General features: G+C 47.1%; 1 protein-coding gene across 2 annotated transcripts in view; it reads left to right on the top strand.

Moving 5' to 3' along the window:
- AIFM2 (AIF family member 2) overlaps positions 1–25,886 on the top strand; it is a 488,087-nt gene that overhangs the window by 99,605 nt on the left and 362,596 nt on the right. The window lies entirely within an intron of this gene.

The raw sequence follows: 25,886 nt of genomic DNA, 5'->3' as shown, positions 1-25,886 counted from the left end.
CCTGTGCCTTATCTGCACGCCCCAGGGCCATCCATCCCACCCCCCTGTATCAAAGGCGGTTTGCGCCGGTGGATGCGTGCTGGCATGGGGGGCTGTGACGGGTGCAAACGGCCAAGGTGCCAAACTACATGTACACTTCAAAAGGTGTCCCACGCCAAGGGGCCATTGTTCACATGGTCTCCTCAGACCCCGTGTCTCCAGGCAGGCCTCCGCTGAGGCAGGCCGCCCCCCTGCAATACACATAAGTGTGTCTCCATTCAGCAGTCTTCCTGTGCCTTATCTGCACGCCCCAGGCCCATCCATCCCACCCCCCTCTATCAAAGGCGGTTCATACCCGGGGATGAGCGCTGGCATGGGGGGCTGTCAGGGGCGCGAAAGGCCAAGGTGCCAAACTGCATGTACACTTCAAAAGGTGTCCCACGCCAAGGGGCCATCGGTCACATGGCCTCCTCAGACCCCGTGTCTCCAGGCAGGCCTCCCCTTCAAGCAGGCCGCCCCCCTAATACCACGACATACATACGTCATTTATTCACAAACACACCCCAGTTTCTAATACTTTAAAAACCACTCGATATGTCTCATGAGAACATCTTTGTGCTTTGCAAGTCCACTCCTGAACGTGCTACCTGGGAACCACTGAGATCTATGCTAATCTGCTCGTCGTCGTGCTATCCGTGAACTTCTGTGACCGCTTCGAGCATACCCATCAGTGCTCTACCTGTGGCCATCCACCTATTCTCCCGCAACATACTGCTCTGCTTGCTGAATCCAACTGTTTGTTGGTCAAGGTAAGGCCATGTATCCTGGTCATATTTTGCAGATTTTTAAATTTCTATCTATTTTCGAGTAGAGTACACAATAGTGCTATGTTCATTGGTCTCATTGCTATTGACTTGAGTTTCCATTGCTATGCTATCAATAGATCTATTTATTTTCATCTGTGTCTATTGTCATTGAATTGCATCCTTCGGGGGTCCAGTCTATGATGTAAGCATGTTTCCTTCTCGTGCAAGACAGAACATCCAAGGGACGAGTCACATGTTCAGATTTCAGTCACATCAATTATACATTTCTGCAACTTATGCAAATACTAAGCAGCACATAATGAACTGGTATAGTTCCTGCGACCAAAACAAACCTTGCATTGATCATTGTATGATTCATTTACTTTTGTATCAAATCTTTACTCTTGAAGATTGTATAATAATGTCGATATTTACTTTTCAGATTTATCAACAATGCCTGCTTGTTCGATTAGCGGTTGAAATCTGAAGGAACTACAATGCATGTATTCCCGAAAACTGTTGATCGAATAAGAGAATGGGTCAGACATTGCGGATATCCACTGGATGAGCTGGAAAGTAGAGTCCAACAAGTCTTAGAGGACAAGAGGGGTGATCGATACCGCATCTGCAGCTGGCACTTTTCCTTGGACATGTACACAACTTCTTGGGTAACAAAGAAGAATAAACGGCGAACGACACGAAAATTGCGCGAAAACGCTATTCACACTCTATTCGTCCACATTCCGTCACCGGTGAGTCAAGTGTCCGGATTTAGCTTTCGGCCTTGCGGTAGTGTGTAGCCGAATGGATTAATTGATATTGTAGGTGTTCTATCCCTTGTAATAATTTCGATATTGATATGAGTGTATAGTTTTTTGAATAATGACATTTATCAGTATTTTCTTTTTCGATTTCATAACCCACAAACGCAATGTGTATATATATGGGGACAGGGAACTGTGCTGTATTGAGCATTTTTCAAGTATTCTGTCGGCTTACATGGCTATTTTTAATATTGGCATTTCATTATCAATCATTAATTGACCTTTACAACTTCTTGACTATCCCTTGAATCTGAAGCAAGAACATTCTACATCCTTGACGTGGTCGCAGTTATCAACCACTTCTAGCGCGTATCAGGTAATCTTACTAGGCTAATCCGCTACATACTTGTTTTATGCATGTCAAGTAATAGTTTTATTCTATCGTGTAATTATTTTACTGAATGTTTGGTTACTGCTTTCCAGTTGATATACACCTTAGTTATCGTCCACTGGTGTTTGTTTTCAGTTATAATTAGTGTTATCCATACTAATGCAAGTACTGTCTTTCAGGGAGATGCTGAAGCGTCCGCCACATCTACAACATTTCTAGATGTTTTTCAACATCAGGAGGTATGGATACTGACAACTCCATCGAGCATCATCATCAGAGCTGGAATTCTTGTCGTTTGATTGTTCTACACAATGTTTCATTTGTGGCTAGCCGTTGATATGTACCTGTGCTGTCGACCCCAGGTGTGTGTTATGTTTTCACAATTGTAATCCTCACTAATTTTTATTTTTAAGTTTTCGACAAAACTCTATCAAGAGATTTGAGAGGACTGACAGAATTCTGTCACACAGGAGATTTGGAGGTGTTCCACAATATGTGCCTAAAGTACAGGCCAAAGTGCTTGCATTTTAGCTTTCGGGGCATGAAACATCGCACTCTACTAGCGGTCTTGGCCCATAACAGCAATGTCGGACGTGAACAATCTAGCACTACGGGTAAAGTAAGGATGCCTCGCTACACTAAGGTGTTTTCAAAACGAAGTAAGCAATGGGTGATCAAAACAGTCGATGATGAAATGCAGTTCGACTTTGTGAAAGGCCTTATTGTTGCTGTGTTAGAGAAGCACAGATATGGAATTTTGGACGTTTCTGTGCAGAGCAGTGATCCATTGCCACCGAACTTTGCGACTGTGCCATGCCCACCCGAAGCACAGCTGATTGTGAAGTACAAATCCCGGTTTAAATAATTGCAATACGATTGTCTTTTTGTAAATAAATGTTATTGTACAGTGTACCTGTAAACCTAACCCCTACCTTCACCATCATGGGTGGCGAACAAGCTGGGTGTCATCTCTCTATTCACCTCACATATGTGTATGTATATATTTTTCTCATGTCTCATCTCATGTAAATGTAAATGCTGCACACTGTTAACGGAGGGGAGGCTTGCGTATTGCAAATAATAAAACAAACAAACAAACAAACAATCTCACTTTTAACTCAACTCCTGTGGTACTTTATACTTTCCCTGACCTTCCGCCAAAAATTAAATGTGTCAATTTGGGCTGCAAAGCTCGCAGACAACGGGGACAAAATTGGGGCACTTAGAACGCGCCAGCCAAGCGGGCCGTGGAATTTGGGAGAGAAGCCAGTTCGCATTTGCACATTGAGGCGCACTACATAGACGGATTCTAAACTTCAAGTTCGCACAGATGCCTATACTACGTGATGTTGCAAATAAAGAATGCGAAGGACATCGCCCAGATGAGGCCCACAAGTCGCACTGGAAGTATAAGTGTCTATTGTGTTTTGACCTTGAGACAGGGACCATGCTGAAAGAACTACATTTGAAGGGAGTGCGCAATAACGTAAGAGACGATAAGGCAGAAAATTCAGAAACTAGACCGAGTTTCAGTTTTAGGTCAGTATACGAAAAATCGAAATTGTCAAGAGCACGGTCCGTTTTACAGACTGCATTACGAAGAGACACAATGGAAATTTCAAATATAATGTAAGTAAATCTTTACACGCTTTTATACCGGAATGAAGATTTAATGAATGGATGCATGAATAAATGAATGAATGAAGAGCTAGGAAAAGCAAGTAAAACTGTTCGTAGTGGGCACATGGGCATGCAGGTCCACTGGTCTCACCGATCTTGGTCCTTGGCCCAGCCACTTTTCCCTGCACTACGGGACTGTCTCTGTATCCTTAAGCCCCTTCTCCCGGCATTTACCTTGCACTTGCCACCAGCTGGCCCTATTATTTAATTTGTATTCAACTAACCATGTACAGCCCTTCCCCATGCGCGATCAGAAAGACACCTGGCCTAGTAGGATTGTTGTCTGTCTGCCCTTGTTCCCCACCTGCCTCGTCACGCCTAGAAACACTTGAGTATAGGCGCGTTACAAATGCCATATCATATATCATATCATTCCTCACGCATGTAGACTGTCGTTTATCATTGTGTGTTGGCCTCGATTTATCTCGTTACTTTTCGCATTGATTTTAGAGACGAACATACTCCATTGAACTATCCTTGCAAGCAAATAGCTTCTGATCGGCCGTAATAAATAAAATGAGTAATATTAATGAAGTTCGGCTAGCGAGACTAATTATCATTTTTTTGTTTTCATAACAGGTATTTGATCCCTTTCTGCCACTGCCATCTGTTTGAGACACCGGCGGATGGATTCTTCAGCAGACACCTGCAGCTTCGTGTCAACAACTGGAGCACGATCACGATATTATGGGACGATCGCCAAGGGCCCACATGCCCTTACGCTGTACTAGTGGCTAGAAGCAACATATCAACCTTTAGGCTGGACTAGTGCCTAGTTGATGGAACAGCCTTGCGGTTCACCGTGCTTCCAAAGTGATTCTTTTTACGAAAATGAACACCCTGTGTACCATAAAGGAACAGCGCGTGACTCAAGATGAAACGGAACAGTTATTGCGGATGCAGATAAAAGAAAATAAATGGCTTCCGGAGTTCATATGTCAATTGCTGAATATTCTCTAAACATTTAATGTCAAATAAATGTACTTTACCAAATGTACCGTGTTGCTGTTTCATTTTAAAGTACAGTTTCATATTCTGAATTGTGGCGCGCTGTGTTGTGAGTTGATCTGTGTTGGTTTCCGGGTTCTGTGTGGAGTCGCGCAGAAGACGACTGGGCGCGTTTGCCTACGCAGCACAGTAACGTCACAGGGAGAGGCGGGGAATATGAATGTTTTGATAATGTCAGGCTCAGGGGCGGGGGAATTGATTTAGTGCCGCAAAAGCAGGTCAGCCAGGGCGATCGGGGAAAAGATAGATTTATCAGAAAATGGCGGCTCCCTGGTGCTTGTTTTCGCGTGCGTTCAATGGACGAAAACTCGGGTAAGGTCCGTAGGAAAGTTTTCTAAAATCGAGCCACTTAGGCTTAAAAAACATGGCCGACCCGTAGGGACAATAACATTTTTTACTAGACCATGCCTTTAATGTTGAGTTGTTGTATTGCTTAATGTTGAGCCTTTTGCCACCTCCCGTGGTTTTGCATGTGTATACTGCTATGTATTCTTTTATTCATGAGCATGTGAATCCATGCCAGACCCCATGCTGGAGAAGGAACAAGTTACTTACCTGTAACTGTTGTTCTCCAGCATGGGTCTGGCATGGATTCACATGCGAACCTTCCCACCTACCCCTCTGCGGCTCTTCACTTGGTCATACTGCCGCTTGGCGTGCTACCAAATCTGAGGATGGCTGCCACAGGCGGGGCTTAGGGAGAGGGCAGTCATTGGCTGGGGGCAGTATGACCCAGAGATCAGTGATTGGTTACTACTAAGAAAGACAGATCAGAAACGAAACTGATACTGATTTTTTCTTTACCGAGGATTCCCAGCCTGACGACGGGGAATGTTCATGAGCATGTGAATCCATGCCAGACCCATGCTGGAGAACAACAGTTACAGGTAAGTAACTTGTTCCTTCTTATGCTTAGGCACTACAGACAGTAGCTCAAGGCTACTGTCTCCTATTTTGAAAAGGCCCCCATATTGTCCCCTTAGTGAGCAATACATTTGGGAACTGGAACTTCTCCTTAGGCAGGAGATTCTCTCCCTTATGGAGAAGGGTGCCATAGAAAAGGGTACCTGTGACGGAGCAATACCAGGGTTGGTACTCCACTTATTTTGTGGGTCCCAAGAAAGATGGAGTACCTGAGACTCTTCAGCAAGTTTCTCGGCAAGACAGATTTAAGATGGTCACTCTTTTGCAGATCGTTCAGGCCCTTCAGCTCCAGGACTGGATGGTGTCACTCAATCTTCAGGATGCTTACTTCCATGTGCCTATACATCCCAAGTACAGGAAGTACCTGAGGTTTGCCATGGGCAGTTCTCACTTTCAGTTTCGAGTCCTGCCTTTGAGACTGACCTCCGCCCGAGGCACTTCACAATTTGATGGCAGGAGTGGCAGCGAATCTAAGGAGAGGAGGAATTCACATCTTTCCTTGCCTAGACGACTGGCTGATCAGAGCTTGTTCTCCTAAACAGGCTCTGGATCATCTAAACAGCACCCGCCACTCTCTCCACAAACTGGGCTACTCCCTTAATTTCAAGAAGTCCCAGGTGACACCTTCCCAAAAGCTGCAATTCATTGGAGCGGTCCTGGACTCTTTACTTGGGAAATGCTTTGCCACCTGAGTTGAGAGCTCAAGCTATCTCACGAATGGTTACAAGATTTCAGAATGCCCAACATCTTCTGGCTTTCGATTTTCTGAGGTTGCTGGGCCTCATGGCATCTGGCTTTTTCCTGGTGCCAGAAGCCAACCTAAGGATGAGGTCCATCCAATGGTCACAGTTCCCAATGGTCACAGTTCTCAGGCAGGATGATCGACCTTCTTCATGTCCTGAGCAAGGTCGCACAGGATCTCCTGTGGTGTGCCTGAAAGGAGAATGCGATAGGGGAATGTGAAAAAACAGAGTGCTTCACTGCCTAGACCCCGGGGATCCCTTACTTAGGTGGCCAGGGCATAACCATCGCCTTTGGATCCAGACCAGTGGGGGTGGATAAGTGCGGGAGGCTCACCTGGGTGAGGGGGAGTCGGGGAGGAACGCCCGATGGCGAGCCATGGTATCCCCCCTTTTCCAAATACCTCTGTTGCATCCTATTTTAAAGGATATTCCAACTTCCCAGAACCCCTCCCCCTTTCCTACACAAACACTGAGCCGAGGAAGAGGAGGTCCGAGGCTGAAAGGGAGTACCACCCATGCAATACATTGGACATGTCCCACTGATCAGAGCAGACAGGGTCAGGCACTTGATCTTAATTATATACACCTGGTATCCATTAGCTCTCCCCACATGGTTTAAAGGTGGAGCACTGAGACACACTCTGAGCAAGGTGATGCATGAGAAGGAGCAGTTCTCCCAGGGCAACAGTGAACCAGGCGGAGCAGAGCATCAGGCTGAGTGATGGAACTGAGGAACAGAGAAACCTCGGACACCCCGGCAAGAGATCGTTAACTCCGAAGGGCCTTGAAGGTTGTGCAGGGAAGCCCAGCCAGAGAGAAGAGACAAATCTCTTTTGTGTTTCAAATATACCAGCCACTCTCCTGGGTGAACGGCAGAGTTGTGGAGGTGCAGCGGCAGTTGTGGTATCAGCCTTGACTTCAGGATCAAAGCCGCGAAAAACGAAAATGAATTAACACAGCCGGCGAGTTGATGGAAGCAATGAAGACTGGTCTGTGTTAAATGAAACTGGACGGCAACAGTATCCGACGAATGAAGGTTGCGCGTGTGCCGACAAGACGCAAGAGAAAGCAAACCATGTAAAGAACTGTACATTAACAATACAAAGTAACAGAGAGATCAGGCGAAAGAAGGTTGTCTAATCGAGTCTCTGTGAAATTTCTGATGCCGTAGAATCGGCGAGAAGAGAAAGAAACTGAGATCGAAGATTTGAACCGTTGTTAGGTTTGATCCTGACAGAGGGAAACCTGGATGTGAGAGATGTCTTTGAACTTTGAAATAAGTACTGTGCTCGAAACTACATTTACAAAGAGGCCTTGGTGTAGGAGAGAAAAAGTGTGATGTTTGAGGAAAGAAGGTCGAAGTGGTCATGTCGAGGTAAGCGCAAAAGCATTGCAGTTTCGAAAGTCTTCGACAGCAGAAGGAAAGTGAAAGGAGGTTTAAGCCCGACTGAGGGAAGCCTATGAAGGGGCGATTGAAGCTTGGGGAAGGGAACCCCACAAATTATGATTGAAAGGTTTGAGCCTGGCGGTGTGAAACCTGTACTGAATTGTGGTAACCAGAAAGATTTTTTTTTTTTTGATGAACTGTATTGCAAGCCAAAAGGTTACTTAGGCTGGAGTGAGAGATAGCCGTGAGGTCCAGCGGATAAACTAGGGACTTTTCGTGGAAGGCCAAGTGGGCCCTGGTCCACAAAACTAACTGTATCCGAAGCCAGAGTGTGTCGCAAGGTCCAGGTATGCCACCTTACCCCATGCTACAAAACGCAGGGAAGGGAGTTTAATCGGCCATACTGAAATTTCTTTTGAACACTGATTTTCCTGTTTGCATTGCACATTCCCATATGAGAAAGAAGGCAGGCATTAGGTCTATTGGTATAGGCCATTTTATTTTGACTAGGACTATATTTTCTTTTTGTTTGATGGTCAAGAATACTCCCATCTTAGTCATAGGGCAAGATAGGAGTTTTCCAATCCTTTTTAAACCATCAATACATGTTTTGAAACTTGCAGCTCGTGTCAGTGTCTACTTGTGATACCATGCCTTCCTCACAGGACCCTTTTTGGCAACCCTGGACGGAGATGACCATAGTCATGGATTCTTCCCTCACGGTATGGGGAGCTCACATGAGCGATCTCTCTTTCAGCGGTCTCTGGTCCCCATCAGAATCGAAACTACACAAAACCCTTTTAGAGCTGAAGGAACTCAGATTGGTGCTGTTGGCCTTTTTGCCTTGCATAGAGGGGAAGAACATCCTGTAAATGATGGACAACACAGGGGCCATGCATTACCTCAACAAGAGGGGAGGCGTAGGGTCACTACCACTGTGCAGGGAGGCAATGAAATGCTGATTTTGGGCACTTTAAAATGGAATCTCTCTATCGGCTGTTCACCTAGAAGAGAACACGATGGCGGATTCTCTCAAGTCCTTCTAGAAATCTTTGCCCTTTGGGGAACCCCTGAAGTGGATCTGTTCACATGCAGTATCAACAGGAAATGCGTCCTGTTCTGCTCCAAGGAGCTCTGGGGGACATGTTTGTGGTCGACTGGAAATGTCCACTCCTGTACGCTTTCCCACCAGTCCCTGTCATTCCTCATGTCATCAGGAGGTTGAGGAAGTTAGGGAAGTCCATGATCCTGATTGCTCCAGACTGGGCCAGGAGGACGTGGCACCCAGAACTCCTAGACATGTCCATCTGTCCCCATTTCGTTTTCCTCAGAGAGTGGACCTACTCTCACAAGAGGACAGCTGTCTGCTTCATGCAGAAATCAGAACTCTGATACGTCACGCCTGGTTTCTGAGAGCCATAAGATATAAAGACTGGGACTTACGGGAAGAGGTCATGAAGGGGTTGCTTTCGTCCAGAATACCAGCAACAAAGGCACTGTACCACTGCCGTTGGAACACGTTTTGCAGCTGGTTTACAGCTAAAGATATTGATCCTTTCACTTCCGATACACCTGCACTGCTTTCTTTTTTTGTTGCACCTAGTCCATAAGGGGCTGCAGGTGACTAAGGCCAAGGGCTACCTGGCAGCGTTACCCATTTTCAAATGTACGCCAGAACAAGGCTTTTATTTTAAAATACCCATTTGACATAAAGTTCCTCAAGGGACAGACACATATTTTCCCACCCGTCCCTTTCATAGTCCCGGCTTGGGATCTGAACTAGGTATTATCATTTTTGATGGAAGCCCCATTTGAACCTCTCCATTCTGGTCTGCACAGGTTATTAACCTTCACAACAATCTTCCTAGTGGTCATCACTTCTGCTCGCAGAGTGAGTACAAGCTCTACCATGTAAACCTCCTTTCACTACATTTTCCAAGGAGAAGGTAGTCCTGAGGGTCCGCCCCTCCTTCTTTCCCAAGGTAGTGTCCAAATGTCATCTGACGCAGAACATTCGCTTGGCAGCATTTGATCCAACTCCCCATCCTTCCAAGGAGGAAGAGAGGTTGCACAGACTTTAGGCAAGAAGGGCTCTAAGTTTTTATATTGCCAGATTGGCAAATTTCAAGCAAGACAATCAACTTTTTGTTGGTTACATTGGACACAGACTGGGCCAAGCCGTGAGTAAACAGACCTCGTCACGCTGGATCAGTCTTTGTATTTCAGAATGTTATTGTTTCGGCTGGGAAAGATGTCCCTGAAAATCTAAGTGCACATTCCACCAGAGGAATGGCAACCACTTCGGCTTTGCAAACAGTTGTACCAATGCAGGACATTTGTAATGCTGCACCTTGGTCTATGATTCACACCTTATTAAAACATTACTGTCTGGACACCTAGTCTGATCAGGATGCTAGGTTTGGGAAAGCCGATTTGCACAAAATAACAGTAACAAAAATCCAGTTGTCCCACCTCCTTCTATCTGTCTGCTATGGGAGTCTATCAATGATGAGGAATCAGTGGGAGGGCACAGACAATACAAACAAATTACGTACCCCTGGTAATGTTCTTTCTCCAGCATTGGATCTTTCATGGATTCACATGCTTAGAATATTCCCCGTCGTCAGACTGGGACCCTCGGTACATATATATAGCCTTTTCCTATAGGAAAACTTCTGACACTTTTGTGTCCTATCTACGTCCTTTTAGGACCCGCCTACGCATGCTCCGTAGGCCATCCCAGTATAAGAGGCCCACCCCCGCGGCTCCCCTTCAGATTTCAACCGTCTCCAAAGTAGTGGGATCTCCTCGCGTCGTCTTACTATTTTGCACAAGGTTGTGTACCTGGAGTTGGAGTTCGAGGAAATTTTTCCTCCATGGCAGGAAAAGCGCTGTTCCGTCCATGCGCGACGTGCGGCTTGAAAAAAGTTTACGAGGGGGACGGACATATGGATTGTATATACTGCCTCCACCCTCATCATTCGGCTGATAACTGCGACATATGCAAAGGGTTTTCTCAAAAGACCCTCAAAGACCGAAATCGTCGGCTGGTGGCATGGCTGAATGATGGAGCGGGGGCATACCCCCCTTCGGAGGTAGGCTCCACACAATCAGCGAAAACATCACACCGCGCTGCCTCGTCGGAACCACCGGCGAAGAAATCTCGACCCGACGGAAAAAGAGTCATCTCGGAGTCATTCAGCTAGAGAGTCCTCGTCGAAAAAATCGTCATCTTCATCAAAAAAGTATGACAAGGAAAGGCCGAAATCCTCCTCGGGCGATCACCATAGATCGACTTCGAGTCGAGTAAAGGCAGGCCAAGTCTGGAAAAGGCGGGACCGCCTAAACCACAAGCTAAGTCGGTGGCCTCGTCAACGGGGGTTCTACAGGAAGCCTGGAGGCCTGACGTTTTTGATCCGATCCCCCCGGATACTTTACTGCAAGAACAGGCTGTGTCGCTGTCCTCAGGGGAGGACGAGAGCGGGAGAATAGCTGGCCCGGCAGACCTAGGGCTGCGAGTGGTTGACAAGTCGTCGACGAGGGGATCCGGTATACCGGTATCTGCCCCTCTTCTCAATCCTCAATCTGTTTTGTCGTTGGAAATTCTGTCCACGCTTCAGTCTTTGGTACAGTCGTTGGACCAGAGACTACCTCAGGCAAACCTGCCACAGTCACCCGTCGACGAGCCGGGCCCGTCCCGTCCGACGCACTTACGCACGCCAATCTCAGCACTGGCACCCCAAGAGGAAGGTGAGCTGCCAGATTCGGAGTCTGACAGGGGAGCCATGTCGGATATCTCATCATCCCCCTCCAGAGATCCAACCTGGAAGTCAGAGGTGGAGTTAGAAACCCCAAGAAGCCCAGCTCACCCGTCCCCTCCGGACGACATTGCATCATTCCATTCTATGATGGAGAAGGCGTGTAAGGAATTTGGTTTGTCCCAGGAAGAACAGAAAAAGGACTGTTTTTTGTTCGACCACATGGGTAAGAGAAGGATGTCTGTGTTCTCAATACCAATACTAGACCACGTGTGGAAGGAGGGGTTGCAGACAATGCGTCACCCCTTTTCGGAGCCGGCAGTGAAAGGACGCCTCGAAAAAGTTTAAGGCTCCAGAGTCTACCCCCAAGTGTTTATGCGCCCAACCAACGCCGGAATCGGTGGTGTCGGCGGCAGCGGCGAGGAAGGCGAAGGCCTAGCACAAGTGCACGACTCCGCCTGAAAACAAAGCAAGACGCCAGGATGCCTTTGGCAAAAAAGTGCTCTCCGTGGGAGCAACCACAGTAAAGGCCGCAAACTCTCTGGCTATTGTAGCCAGATACGACAGAGAGATGTGGCACAGGCTAGCGCCGTTGCTGGATCATCTTCCGGAAGAGCATAGGAAAGCAGCGATGTTACTTGTCCGAGAGGGTGAGGAAGCCTCCAATCACGCAATAAACATCGCAGTGGACCTCGCTGAGTCAGGCTTCAAGCAAGTCAATAATGGGGTCGTATTACGACGACAGTCATGGCTTAAGTGTACCTACTTCAGACCAGAGGTACAATACAAAATCTTAGATATGCCTTTTGAGGGAGACCTTCTATTCGGAGAGAAGGTAGACGAGGCCCTAAAGGGAATGAAAGAGGACTCGGACACGGCACGTTCATTGGGTGCCCTCCAGAGTAGCCGAAGCTACAAGTCTTTTCGTCCCTTTAGAGGGGCTTCAGGTAATTCCAGATTCTCTGCGACTGGAGACAGATCCTTTGGCAGGTCGGCTTACCCCTCCCAGGGATACAGGCGTGCTTCCCAAACGGCAAACCGACGCCGGAACTTCCAGACGTCCAGGAAGAGACCATCCTATCCGTCGTCGTCGAGAGACAAGCAAAATAAAGATCAGCAGTGACAGACAACACACCGTTCTGGGGGGAAGAGTGTCAGCATATGTCGACGAATGGGAACGAATAATGACGGATCAATGGGTGCTGGACACTATAAGGAACGGGCACTCTCTACAATTCAAGCACAGCCCTCCGCACATTCCACCTGCGTTCACCGCTCATTCCCATCTGAGGATACTGCAACAAGAGGTAACTCTCATGTTGGCAAAGGGCGTGATAGAATTAGTTCCAACATCACAGAGAGGTCAAGGAGTCTACTCAAGATACTTCATTGTAAAAAAGCCGAACGGCAAATGGCGTCCCATTTTAGAATTACGCAATCTCAACAAGTCTTTAAAGAGCCTAAAATTCAAAATGCTCACGCTGCAGGAAGTGATCCGCGCCGTTCAAGAAGGGGATTTTCTAGCGTCCCTGGATTTACAGGACGCGTACTTCCATATTCCAATGTGTCGGAAACACAGGAAGTTCCTGAGATTTGTAATAGGGCGGACTCACTACCAGTTCACGGTTCTTCCCTTTGGGCTCAAGACCTCCCCCAGAACGTTCACAAAATGCCTGGCCCCAGTAGCGGCCTGGCTAAGGAAGCAAGGCCACCACGTATACCCATACCTCGACGACTGGCTGGTAAGGGGATCCTCCCCAGCGTCGACCAACACAAGTTTGCAAGCCACCATGCAGCTTCTACAACAGCTGGGATTTGCCATAAACTTCGAAAAATCCTCTCTGCGGCCATCGAGAACGTTGGTGTTCCTGGGGGCACAGTTCGAGACCCAGTTAGGGCTAGTAAAGCCTTCTCTCGACAGAACCTCAAAACTCAATCAGCTGGCGAGCCGATTACGACAAACCAACAGGCTCTCAGTGAGGAAATACGTTTCGGTCCTAGGGGCCATGGCATCCTGCATCCATCTAGTGGAAAACTGTCGCCTATTCATGAGGCCAGTCCAGGAATTCCTCGCGGACCGATGGACGCAGGCCCAAGGATCGTGGTCAGACAAGATAACCATCGACGACGACAAGCTGCTTCGGACCCTTCAGTGGTGGCAGAGTTTCCACAATCTGAACAGCGGTGTACCCCTACAGGAACCGGAGTTTCAGCGAACCATAGTCACGGATGCATCCCTGATCGGATGGGGAGCTCACATGGGTACTCTTCAAACGCAAGGTCGCTGGTCTCCAACGGAGTCACTCCTACACATAAACGTGTTAGAGCTCAGAGCAGTACGATGGGCCTTGAAGGCATTCCTACCACACATCAAGGGATCGCGAGTACGAGTACTGACCGACAATACGACGGCCATGTTTTATTTGAGAAAACAAAGAGGGACGCGATCAAGAACTCTTTCCATGGAGGCCCAGAAAACATGGCATTGGGCATTAAAGCACGAGATTTCCATCGTGGCTCACCATCTCCCGGGAGTGAGGAATTTGCAAGTAGATTCCCTCAGCAGAAGCATGGCCTAGATACATGAATGGGAAATGGACACAGTTCAGCTGATGACAGTGTTCGAGAAATGGGGTCACCCCCCTCTGGACGCTTTCGCAACCAAGGACAACAAGAAATGCGAGCAATTCACAAGCAGATGGCCTCAGGAGGGTTCCATGGGGGAGGCATTCTCCTTCCCATGGACGGACATGTTCCTTTATGCTTTTCCTCCGTTCCCCCTCATACAGAGGACAGTACAGTGGATACGCAGATCCAGTTGCCGGGTAATTCTAGTGGCACCGTACTGGCCGCGGCAACCGTGGTTCTCCGACCTGCTTCACCTGTCGCTGGAACATCCAATAGTGTTTCCGAGAGTCCCGAACCTACTATCCCGGGACAAAGGCACAGTGTGGCATCACGACCCGGACAGTCTCAACCTTGCAGCCTGGCTCCTGACTTTTCGGAGTTCGGTGCGTTAGACGTTTCGGAGGATTGTCAAAAAATTCTGCAGGCGGCTCGAGCCCCTTCTACCAACAAATCTTACACCTATAAGTGGCGGAGGTTCTGTGAATGGTGTCGAGGACAGCGAGGCCTACAACCGTTGACAGTGACGCCGGAACAAGTTCTACCTTACCTGCTTCTCTTGGCAGAGAGGGGTTTATCCTTCACATCGATAAAGGTGCACCTGGCGGCCATCTCGAGGTTCACGAGGAAGAGACAGTCGTCTCCTCTATTCAGCGACAGACTTGAGAAACACTTCATGAGGGGTTTATTTCGAACTTTTCCCCCAGTAAAACGTTTCCCTCCAACTTGGAGTCTCAACACAGTGTTGGCAGGCTTAATGAAACCGCCCTTTGAGCCTATGGCCACGTCGGACATGAAATTCATATTGTGGAAGTTGGCATTCTTAATTGCTATCACATCGGCTAGGAGAATCTCGGAACTGCAAGCGCTGGTCGTAGACCCGCCATACTTAAGATTCTTTAAGGACAAGGTGGTTCTGGCAACTAATCCTACGTTCGTCCCAAAAGTTCCGACAGTGTATCACAAACACTCGTCCATCGTTCTACCTACTTTCTTCGCGACCCCATCATCGGCAGCAGAAAAAGCTCTTCATACCTTGGACGTTAAGAGGGCTCTGAAATTTTACCTACATCGTACACAGGAACTCAGGTCTACTCGACAACTGTTCATCGCATATGGTCCATCGACGAGGGGAAAAGCGATCTCTAAACAAGGATTGGCTTGATGGGTCTCATCGACGATTGCGTGTTGCCACTCCAAGGCCGGAAGACCGCTGCAAGGGCATCCTAGAGCCCATTCTACAAGATCAACGTCCTCCTCAGCAGCATTATAGGCAGGAATTCCGCTAACGGATATATGCCAGGCTGCGGCATGGTCCGTGCCCCACACGTTTACCCGCCACTATTGCCTTGCCAGGCAGCATGCGGACGAGGTGCAGATGGGAAGAGCTGTCCTGCGCCATCTGTTTCAGTAAGGTAAGCTCCACGCTGTGGAGAATCTGTTTTCTACCTTTTGATGACAGTATACTTTATGTGGGTAAGGTTATATGAGTAAACTTATTCCTGCTGTACATATGCATTGTGTATTATGGTCAGGGTATATTACATTACATTCTCACCGCCGTTTCAGGTGTTACTGCTATACAATCTATTCTAAGCATGTGAATCCATGAAAGATCCAATGCTGGAGAAAGGAATAGTTTCTTACCTGTAACTCCATTTCTCCAGCATTGGTATCTTTCATGGATTCACATGCGCCCGCCAACCTCCCCGGAATGCAATGTATTTGCGTGATAAGTTTAACCTTTCCTACTTTGGAGGGCCGAAATCTGAAGGGGAGCCGCGAGGGCGGGCCTCTTATACTGGGACGGCCTACGGAGCATGCGTAGGCGGGTCCTAAAAGGACGTACATAGGACACAAACGTGTCGGAAGTTTTCCTATAGGAAAAGGCTATATATGTACCGAGGGTCCCAGTCTGACGACGGGGTATATTCTAAGCATGTGAATCCATGAAGGATACCAATGCTGGAGAAATGGAGTTACAGGTAAGAAACTATTCCCTTCTACTAGATGTTCCTCTCATGGTTTCCTCATCACTCTCGCAGCCTACCCCTCTGACGTTCGGTGAATTTTCTAATATACTTCTCACTCTTTCAACGCCCATGCGGGCTATGGAGCCGCAAGTCTGCTGTGCGAAACAGGGAAAAATTGAGCCAACGGGCACAGTGTGTGCTATTTAAACAAACATCAATGCCCCATCTGAACGCAGGGATGGAAGTCGCTGAGGGACATCAACCTAATGACACACATCACCCTCTGCTGTTGAAAAGTTTCTGAACTGCAAGCAGGATATCGGTATATATCAAAGATGAGGAATCCGTGGGAAGAACATCCAGTAGGAAATACCATTACCTGGGGTAAGTAATTTGTTCTTCTTTTTCTTTACTTCAAGAGCCTTTTTATCCATGTTTCGTGGTGGCTAGTACCTTATTTTTCTACTGTTTTGGTGCACTGCTGTGAATCTTTGTCTTTTACTGCATCGCAGCCTTTTGGTCACAAGAGGCTTGGGCTGGTCAAGGTGCTGCAGCGTAATAACCCTAGTACACATTCTAAATTTGAGTGATGTCATGACTGTACCTTAGCTGGCTGTCCATGATAACACAGACTCCCAGAGTTTGAATATTTTAGGTCAGCTGATATGGGGCTGGGCTTCCCCAGTTTCCGTATATCAGCAGAGTCTCTGGAGCCATTCTGTTAGTTGACCATTGGAGCCGAGTATCCAAAGCAGAGGTGGATCCTATAATACTGTTTTAGGGGCAACGATTAACAATCTATCGCAAAGAAAGCTATGCTCTTTCTTCAACGGGGAAGATGTTCGATGATGCCCTCCCTTCCTTGAACAGGTGGGTCTAACCAGTTTTGAGTCCTTCATCGATGTGATCGTCCAACTGGAGCTCATGAGTCATGGGCCTGTAGCTGGCACAAATTATCTGGAGTGGGGACTCGTCCTGGAACCTGCATAGTTTGGGGCTGTGATTCATGAAGTGCATGCTCATCATTGACTCTGGACTTTGTTGCTCTGCTTGTTTCTGCAAGCAGAAGAGACGTGCTAGAGCCCTAGTCCTTGGTTCTTCATCTTTGTGCCTGCAGTCCATGTGCTGGCTCACATCAACTGCTCATCTCAACCCATGGCATCTTATTGATCATCCGTAATCATGGGATTGGAAGCAGAGGTACTTCTTCATCTTCAACCCAGCCCAGCCTGTTTGTCATCAGTATTGTGAGGTTGCTGATGGAGACCGGGCCTGCCAAACCGAGCTGTCAAAGTTGTCAAAAGACACTTCTGTACCTATGAACCCTGAACCTCCAACACTGCGACTAATAGTAAGATCAGTTGTCCCTATTGACCTAGACTTACCTAGGGTCATTGTCCATCCCGATTATGGTTTGCGGCCGGTTGTGCATACATGTTTGTCTGTAATGGCCCCATTCACTTTTTTGGGGCGTAAAATTCCTCCTCAGCAGCTACACTTGCTTTCTCTTTCTTCGTAGACCCTGGGTATTGGAATCCTGTCTGGGATCCTGTTAGAGAGATGTATGCTTCATCCCGTCTCCTAGTGAGACCCCTAGCACATTTTGTGGGACTTCTGGACCTTTTTCCTAGTATGTTATGTTATGTTATGTTAAAGGATATTTATACCATGCACTGTCACCACCGGAGTGGTCCGCTGGCGCACTGGCAGATCTGAAAAGCAAGAAGGTATGGTAGATTAGTAGGACTAAGCGGTAAAAAGCGCGAGAGCCGTGATGTGCTGTTGGCGGCTTCAGTTCGGTTTACACTGTTTGCTGAGCACAGCTGTGATTTTTTTCAGTCAGTAGTTGTCCTGTTCTGTTGTGCAAGGCTATGGGCATTATTACGAGGTTGGCGGTAACCCGCTGGTGCTACCGGCGGGTTGCCGCAGTCCTCATAACACTGAATCTGCTGCCTGATATCCCGGTGCCACCGGGACATTACAAGTCCTAGCGGCCCGGGATATCAGGCGGCAGATTTGCTAAGTCCCCATTCCCGTGGAGTCCCATAGGATTCCATGGAAATCTGTTCACGTAAGCACCAGCACCATTGTTATCTGTGCTGGTGCTTCTGCGACAACTCTGCTTTCTGGGGCCGTTGCGTCTGGCAGGAAAGACCTGCCAGGCGCTATGGCCCCAGAAGGCAGACTTGTAGTGTGGCGGTCTGGAAAGGGTGCCGGTATGGTGCGACCAGCACCCTTATTTCTGGCCCGCCACACTTGTAATGAGGCCCCATGTGTGGTTTGTTTTCGTCGTTGCAGTGTAGTGAAGTTGCATGCATTTTGTTGTGCAATATAGGTCTGTTTGTGTTTTTAGTTTAGAGTTTGAGAGGTGTGAACAGAGGAATTCGTTTTTTAGTGCCTAATCTTCACATTTCACTTTTTAAGTGTGATGCAAGTGTATCCTGAATGAGTGGAGCCTTTTTTTTAAATAACTTTTGTTATTTTTTTTAAACAAGTTTGACAATATACATGTTGGCTTCACAGTATAGGTCAACAGCACATTGGGACTACAGCTTCTGTGCGAATTTCGAGAAGAAAAAACAAAACTTGTTTTATGAAACCCACCCACCTCCCCCCACCCTCACTCATCGTGATAACATTTACAGATAAAGAACATTGGACGGAACTTCACACAGCACCACTCATTGTGCATATTGCACAGCTTATAGACTGCATCACATGTTTTTGACACTGGATTGAAAGTCAGCGAGAGAATTGGGGCCCTTATGGAGATTTTACTTGTTGCTCTCTTTGTCGGGTCTAGTCAATTGGTTTTACGGAATCCCAATATGCTTTGTAGAATTCCAGAAAAGGCAGCCATATCATGTCCATGTTCTTGTGAGATTCCTGGACTGCCGCTGTTAGGCTCTCCATTTCATAAATGGCATGTGCTTTGGTCAGCCATTCTCTTTGTGGGGAGGTAGGCCGACTTCCATTTGACGGTGAGAAACACCCTTGTCGCTAAGAGCAGGTTACGTGGCATGTGTATAAGCGATACATGAGATTCTTCCTCGTCCGCCTCGACCCCAAATAGGACTAATACCAAGTGTTAGTACTCTAGGCATCCCGTCTATGGCCTCAATCCACCCCAGAACCTCCTTCCCGGACGTTTGCACCTCTCGGCATTGCCACCATTGGTGGCAATAATCCCACCTCTCGCCGCACCCTCTCCAACAGTTTGGGGACAACCCCGGAAACATTTTTGGCATTCTCAAAGGCGTGTAGTGCCATCTGACCAGTAGGCGAGCGTTGTGCATTTTGTATTGTACGGAAATTGACGAAGTCCAAACCTCTCTATGTATAGCTTTCCAGACCTCTGGTTTGTCTTCCAGTCCTAGTTCTATTTCCCACCTGATTTCAGATCATGGGCGTACAAGGTGACTTCTAGTGAGCAAAGACTTGTACATCTGTGCAATAAGACCCTTTGTTGACTGGGGAGCGCTAAGTATTTGTTCAAATGGGGTGAGAGGGCACTTTAATAAGTTGCCCCAGCGGGCATCATTCCGGACACTCCTTAATTGGAGGAATTGCATGGGGGGGACATCGATGCCTTGCAGAGCTTCCTTCAAATCCCCTAGGGGGATAAAACCACCCTTCTTCCACATCTGTCCCGCTCTTACAATCCCCGCCTCATACCAGGGTTGAAAAGTGTGAATATCACTTATCAGCTCTCGAATAGGGGGGACCAGATACAGTTGAGGGGGGAGGGCCACGTCGTGATACCCCACATGACTCAAGATGGGTGCCACAGAGACCACAGCACTTTTAAGATGGGGTGCTCTCTAATTTGTCGCGTCATTACGGGTAAGGTGACCCACAGCCGTTCCCCCAGTGTAACTGGTGAAAACATGTCATTTTCTATTGCTACCCACGGTTTCTCTGGATTTTCCCACAGGTGGTCTGGTAGTACTCAGAGCTGGGATGCCATATAGTATTCCTCTAAATCGTGGTATCCCATACCCCCCCAGCTCCTTAGGTTGAATCAAAGTGGAGTATGGGATTCTAGGCTTTTTACCTGCCCATAGATACCCTAACAAGGTACGTTTTACTTCTGCCAAGAACGAATCGGGGATGGCTATTGGGAGAGATTGCAACAGAAACCAGAAGCGTGGCAGTACATTCATGTTTATAGAGGTGAAGCGCGCTGCCCAAGATAGAGGTAGTTTAGACCATCCGTTAACATCATCTTGGATGATGTTCCATAGGGGGTGTCCTTTGCCTCAAAGAGGTCTGAGAGGCAGACCGTGATGTTTACCCCTAGGTACCTGACTGAGCGGGATTCTATCCGAAAACCTCAAATTGCCTGTAGCTTGCTTAGTGGTTCTTCATTTGGCTTTAGAGGGACAGCAATGGCTTTTTGAAGATTTGCCCAGAAGCTTGAGAGGGCGCTGTAGCGCAGTATTTCCTGAAACAGGGCTGGGATGGATTCTAGTGGCTGGGTGAGGTAGAGCAAAATGTCATCAGCGAACATAGCTAATTTATATTCCCTGCCTTCCCGGGGAATGAAGAAAGCAAAGGCTTTTTCTTCCAGGTGAGCTGTGCGCCATGTGTCTATTAAGTGATGTTCCCTAAACTGACTTAGGAATCTGTTCCCCTGTAGGGCATTCAGTGGATGGGTGTCTTCGCCTTACCGAATACCACTCCCAACCTCGTTCCGCTACCACATTGTGGAGCCTTTTTCCACTCATTCATTCTTATGGGTTTTACCTTTTGGAACTCTGTTCTGTGTTTAACTTTTTCTATGGAGTCTACTTTCCTCCATATCTCTTTTAAGGCATCTGTATTTTACTTTTGCAGCACACAGCTCGTCATGGGCAGTGTTGCTGGGAACCCTTTGGGTTCTTCTTTGAGATTCTTACCTTGTCCTTCATTTTTACAGTTCTTAAGGATAGAGAGATACTTTGTATCTCTCTTAAAACTTGATATTCTGAGATTGTCGCAAACCACTCTATGTGGAATGCCAAGGGGATACTTGGTATCCCCCCCTTCTCTCTGCTCCTGTGACTTTAGTCACATAGAGAACTGTCTAGTTTTGGCTGGTGGCAGTGGAGGTGTTCTGCCATATGTTACAACAGACAGTATTTACAGTCCAGTTGCGCACAATGGCGGCACCTAAGTACTAGCTTGGGGATTTATTTCTTTTTTTGCCATTTCTAGCATGGTTGTTCTTTGTTAGCCCTTCTTCTACCATTCAGGAAGTGTGTGTCTGTGTGTGTCTGTGTCTGCGTGTGTGTCTGCGTGTGTCTGCCTTTCGCGGGAATCCCTGGGTAGGTAGGAAGTGGGGGCAGAGCTATTCACTCCCATGCCCTTTGTCTGCCTGAGTGCTTGAATGGAACCAACTGCCACTGTGGGTCTGGCTGTCCTGATAGGACAGCCACCCACCCCTTTCTGTAAACTGCTGAGAGAGATTGCAGAGGAGTGTGTGCTGAAACTGAATAAAAGATGAGGTTCCTGAGGAGCAAGGCAAGTCGACCAGTAGAAGCTGAAGTAACAGAAAAAGAAGATGATCAGTGACGCCTGCAGACCCTTTGCAACAACGTGAATCGACCACTGCTGTTCTGACCCCGTTTTCCATACGAAAGAGGAACTTCGAAGAGGACTACTCCTTTCCTTTGACGGGAGGGAACAACTAGTGCCTAGACAACGTCCAATCTGGACCATCTCCAGAGGTGTTGTGCCTCTCCAGAGCTGCGGGACCCCAACAACAGGAGACCTCCGACCCAATTGAAGTGCATCGTCTCGAAAGCCTGAATCCGTCCAAGTCTTTGCTGAGCTCCAGGTGAACCTCCAGAGACACAATCCGACTCACTTAAGTCCCCTCAGCAGAGTGCTGGACTGCAGGAATCGAAGAAGGTTGACCGAGCGAATCGTGTCCTTTGTTGGTGCTGAAGGAAAGGCGCCAAAACCGCAGACTGACCCGAAGAGCTGAAGAAATCCATACCAGAGGTCCTCCCTCGAGATTGCTCCAGTGAGATCCCGTCCATTGTCCTGCCTTTTCTCACCAGACCAAGGAATCCAGAGGTCAGGTCCAGCGCTGCCACATCAAGGTGAATCCAGCCACAAACATGTCTTTAAACCTAAGGTACAGTGGGGAGAAAGGTATTGCTTACCTTAATCTGAAAAGTCACTCCAGAGCGTTGGAGTGCACGTTGAGGTGTACAGATGCCCCACTCTTACTTCCGACCCAAGCTGCTGCTTGTGTCCCTTTCGCAAGTCCTTTAACAGGGTTTCTAACGTTGGTTTAATCTTCCTGCGTCTGAAAGACTGGAGACTAGAAAGTATCCAGAGGAACATTTGTATTCTGCTGCTTCACAAGACTTTGAGCCTCTCCGAACTGGCTTTTAGCTAGGGTTGCGTTTTAGATTTTTAAAGCCTTGCTGTGCGAATAAAATGCTTCTATAACCTTAAGCCCTGCTTGTGTTACACTAACCAACTGTTTCCATCCTAAAAGTCATTATCTTATGTGGTTTTGCTAACTAAATAGTGTGTGTGTGTGTCTGTGTCTGTGTCTGTCATTACCAATAGTATGGTAGAACTGTCATTAGTGCCAAAAGCTGTAACAATTGCAAGCAACTATAAACTAAGCAGTGGCCTTTGAAAAGTATCTACAAGTATTTCTATGTGCTTTGGTTCAATGTACTAAGTATTAAGACATATCTTGTATAAATATGATACATTTATAGTTTAATATACATTTATGTGTGTTTCTTTGAGTTGCATTATTAACTAGGTTCAGTGTACTTACCTACAGCTCACATCTTCCTCTTACGATAAGCCTGACTGCTTTGCCACTCTACCAGGGTTCCATGAGTAGTACGGACTGATACTAAGTGTTGGGGATCTAAACACCATTGGGATTGTTTTATAAAGTCTTATCTCACAGTGGACTTTAGGAAAACTCCCCCAACAGAGCCCCATAGACATTTGGAATTGGTAGCAGACCCTTTCCTCTACAGGAATCTTAATTTTTCTATATTACAAAAAAGTGTCCCTCTACTCTAAAGTACTGATTACTGCAATGAACCAATCGCTTCCTTAGAATGAACTTTGACGACATTTTCAAACTCCCTCAAAGTATCCAAAACGTGGTTACTGACCTGAGCCCTGTGAAACCATTGTTTGTTAGGGTTATTCTATTTAAATTTATTTATAGTGTGATGTGCTGCTTTAAAATTGTATTGGGCCTATTATAACTAGCTTAACACTCTTTTTCCCCCCACTTGTGCACTTGCAACAGTTGTGTATTGAACTCTATTCACACTGTGTGGCCGGTGTCCCAATCCACCACTTGAATTTTGATTGCATGTATGTATGGTTTTTACTTGTAGCTCTAGCTCTAGCTCTAGCTCAATGTATGTCTCGGTTAAATAATAAGTTTACTTCACACTAAGCTCCTGGTCATCTTAGTTTAAACCTTGGGGCTCAGTCATTCCACCGAGTTTGGTTACTCTTCTGTGTTAAACATTGCAGGTCCCAAAGGTTGGCTTTTCAGAACCCTACACTAGTGGTTCTTAAAAACTCTTCTAACATCAGCGATTAAGGCAATGAAACATATATATGGAACGACTGCATCCATCCTTTAAGTACCTTTATCCCCCCAATGACCCTCATAATACTGTGCACATGTGACTCTGTTCGGCCATGTCATTCTCAGAGGCACAGCTAACTGCAGCCGGGTCCAATGAGTCAATTAAATTAGTGGACTAATGATCCACTGCTTTCCATGGCCTAAGCATTTCATTGTCCACTGAAGGAATCTCGGCCTGTCCGACTTTGCTTAAACAAACCTCTGCAGCAGAGGGGGCTAGAGAGGGTCAGAGGGAATGGGCAGTATCTTCTATGATACAGACCAGGCAATGGATGCACCTTGTTTGCCCCATTTGAAAACCAGACTGCCTCAAGCTGCTTTGCAACTCCTGCCTCATGAAAATTGCTCTTTTGAACACTAATAAAGAAAAAACGTTAAATGATTCTTTCTGAAGCGGGTGGGTATCCCCCATGCACCTGCCTCACGGGAGAAATTACTAAAAGGAGTTAGAATGGTACATCTCCACTTGTACCGTTTTACATAGGCAATGGATTTTTAAAAAAGGAGGACAAATTCCTGAGAATTTAGAGGCTATGTGCTTGGATCAGGAGGGTAACGCGACTAAATCATTAAGACTGTTACGAGGAAGAGGGAAGAAGCAGTGTAAGATATACTCTGTTTGCATAGCACATTTTCCCCTTAAAACAGAAAAGGATGCTTTACAATAGATTTCTCACTCGTACATTTTTGTATTTGTATTGAAATGTTACTATATGTTTTATCGCTTTAATAGCGAACAGAGGATTACCAATTTTCTTTGGCCCAAGATCCCTTCTAGCCTTTATTTCACCTGACAACAGCGTTGTTTTACCCTTTTTTTATTTTTATTTTTATTTTATTTTTTAAATTCAATTTTTATTGATTTTTGAAAATGACAGCATATGTACTCAAATCTCAACATTTGGGCAATCACCCACAACAAATACAACTATAGGCCATTATTCCCTGTGTTTATCCCACCCACCCCACCCAGTATCTCAGGCGATTCAGACTGCTTATAGAAGTCATGCGGCATAGGGCAGCGTCGATCCGGGTTTTCTCCGCCAGTGGTTAACCGGCTTTCCAAGTTCCAGGTCCATTCGTTCAATGTCAGGGCTTGTGTGAGGGTCTCAGGACGTGACTTCTGTTTTGCCAAACACCTCTTGAAATTGCAGCCAGTCTATCTCTATTTGGGTGCTTGAACCATGTAGAGCCGCTGTAAGTCTTTCCATAAGGAATATGTCTTTGGCTATCATCACCCATTCTCTCACTGTGGCGAGGGCGGGCCTCTTCCATGTTCTAGCAGGGGCCGCTCTGGCTGCCAACAGTAGGGAGTGTGAGAGGTCTGGTAATTTTTCCCAGTGGTCATCCTTACGCAGCAGGCCGAACAATATCAAAATCGGGTCCAGTGGGAGTACCCCTTCTCCCGCCTCTTTCAGCCAGCTGAGCACTTCGGCCCAGTAAGCTTGGACCTTCCTGCATGACCACCACATGTGCCAATAGTTTGCCCTTTCCCCACACCCGTGCCAGCAAAGCGGGATTACATCTGGGAACATCCTAGAGGGGGTGATCGGGTCATACTGCCATCTGTGCAAGAGTTTAACAGCATGGGTTTTGTATTGGCAGGAGATCGAAGTCTTGAATGATCTACTACAGAGTCGCCCCCAGAGACCGTCTCCGATCCTACAACCCAAATCTCTTTCCCATTTCCCTGTGAGGCTTTTGGTGGTTCCCTCCCGGGGGGTTAGAAAGGCACAGTAAAGGAGTGAGATGAGGCCTTTCATTACTACATGGGCGTCTAAGGTTTTCTCAACTGGGGTGAGTTTTCTTTGTAATTTGGGCTTTAGTTTTGGTTTTATTAGGTTTCCCTTGAGTCTCAGGTAGAGGAGTGGGGAGAGCCTGCCTATTGCCAGGGACTCTTCAAGCTCCTGGATACTTATAAAGGACTCCTCCCTGACCAACTGACCAACTCTGCATAGGCCCGCGTCGAACCATGGCTGATAGTGTTCGTGGCATGGAATTTCCTCTAAAACTGGTGTGGACCAGATGTGGCTCATGGGGGAGGGCCAAGTGGTCACCTTCTCTCCGTGTCCCTTACCTTCCAGCGCCTTCCACATTATTACTAGTATTGGGTGTTCCCTAATTCTCCTTGGGAGCTTTTTCATCGGGACCCATTACCACTCACCTACTGTGACAGGAAAGACCCATTGCTTGTTGGGGTCCTCTCTGAGGTGGGGGGCCA

The sequence above is a fragment of the Ambystoma mexicanum genome, chromosome 8 (assembly GCF_040938575.1).
Source record: "Ambystoma mexicanum isolate Mex_15411 chromosome 8, UKY_AmexF1_1, whole genome shotgun sequence".
In the NCBI taxonomy this organism is placed as follows: domain Eukaryota; kingdom Metazoa; phylum Chordata; class Amphibia; order Caudata; family Ambystomatidae; genus Ambystoma; species Ambystoma mexicanum.
This window is presented reverse-complemented; position numbering and strand designations above follow the sequence as displayed.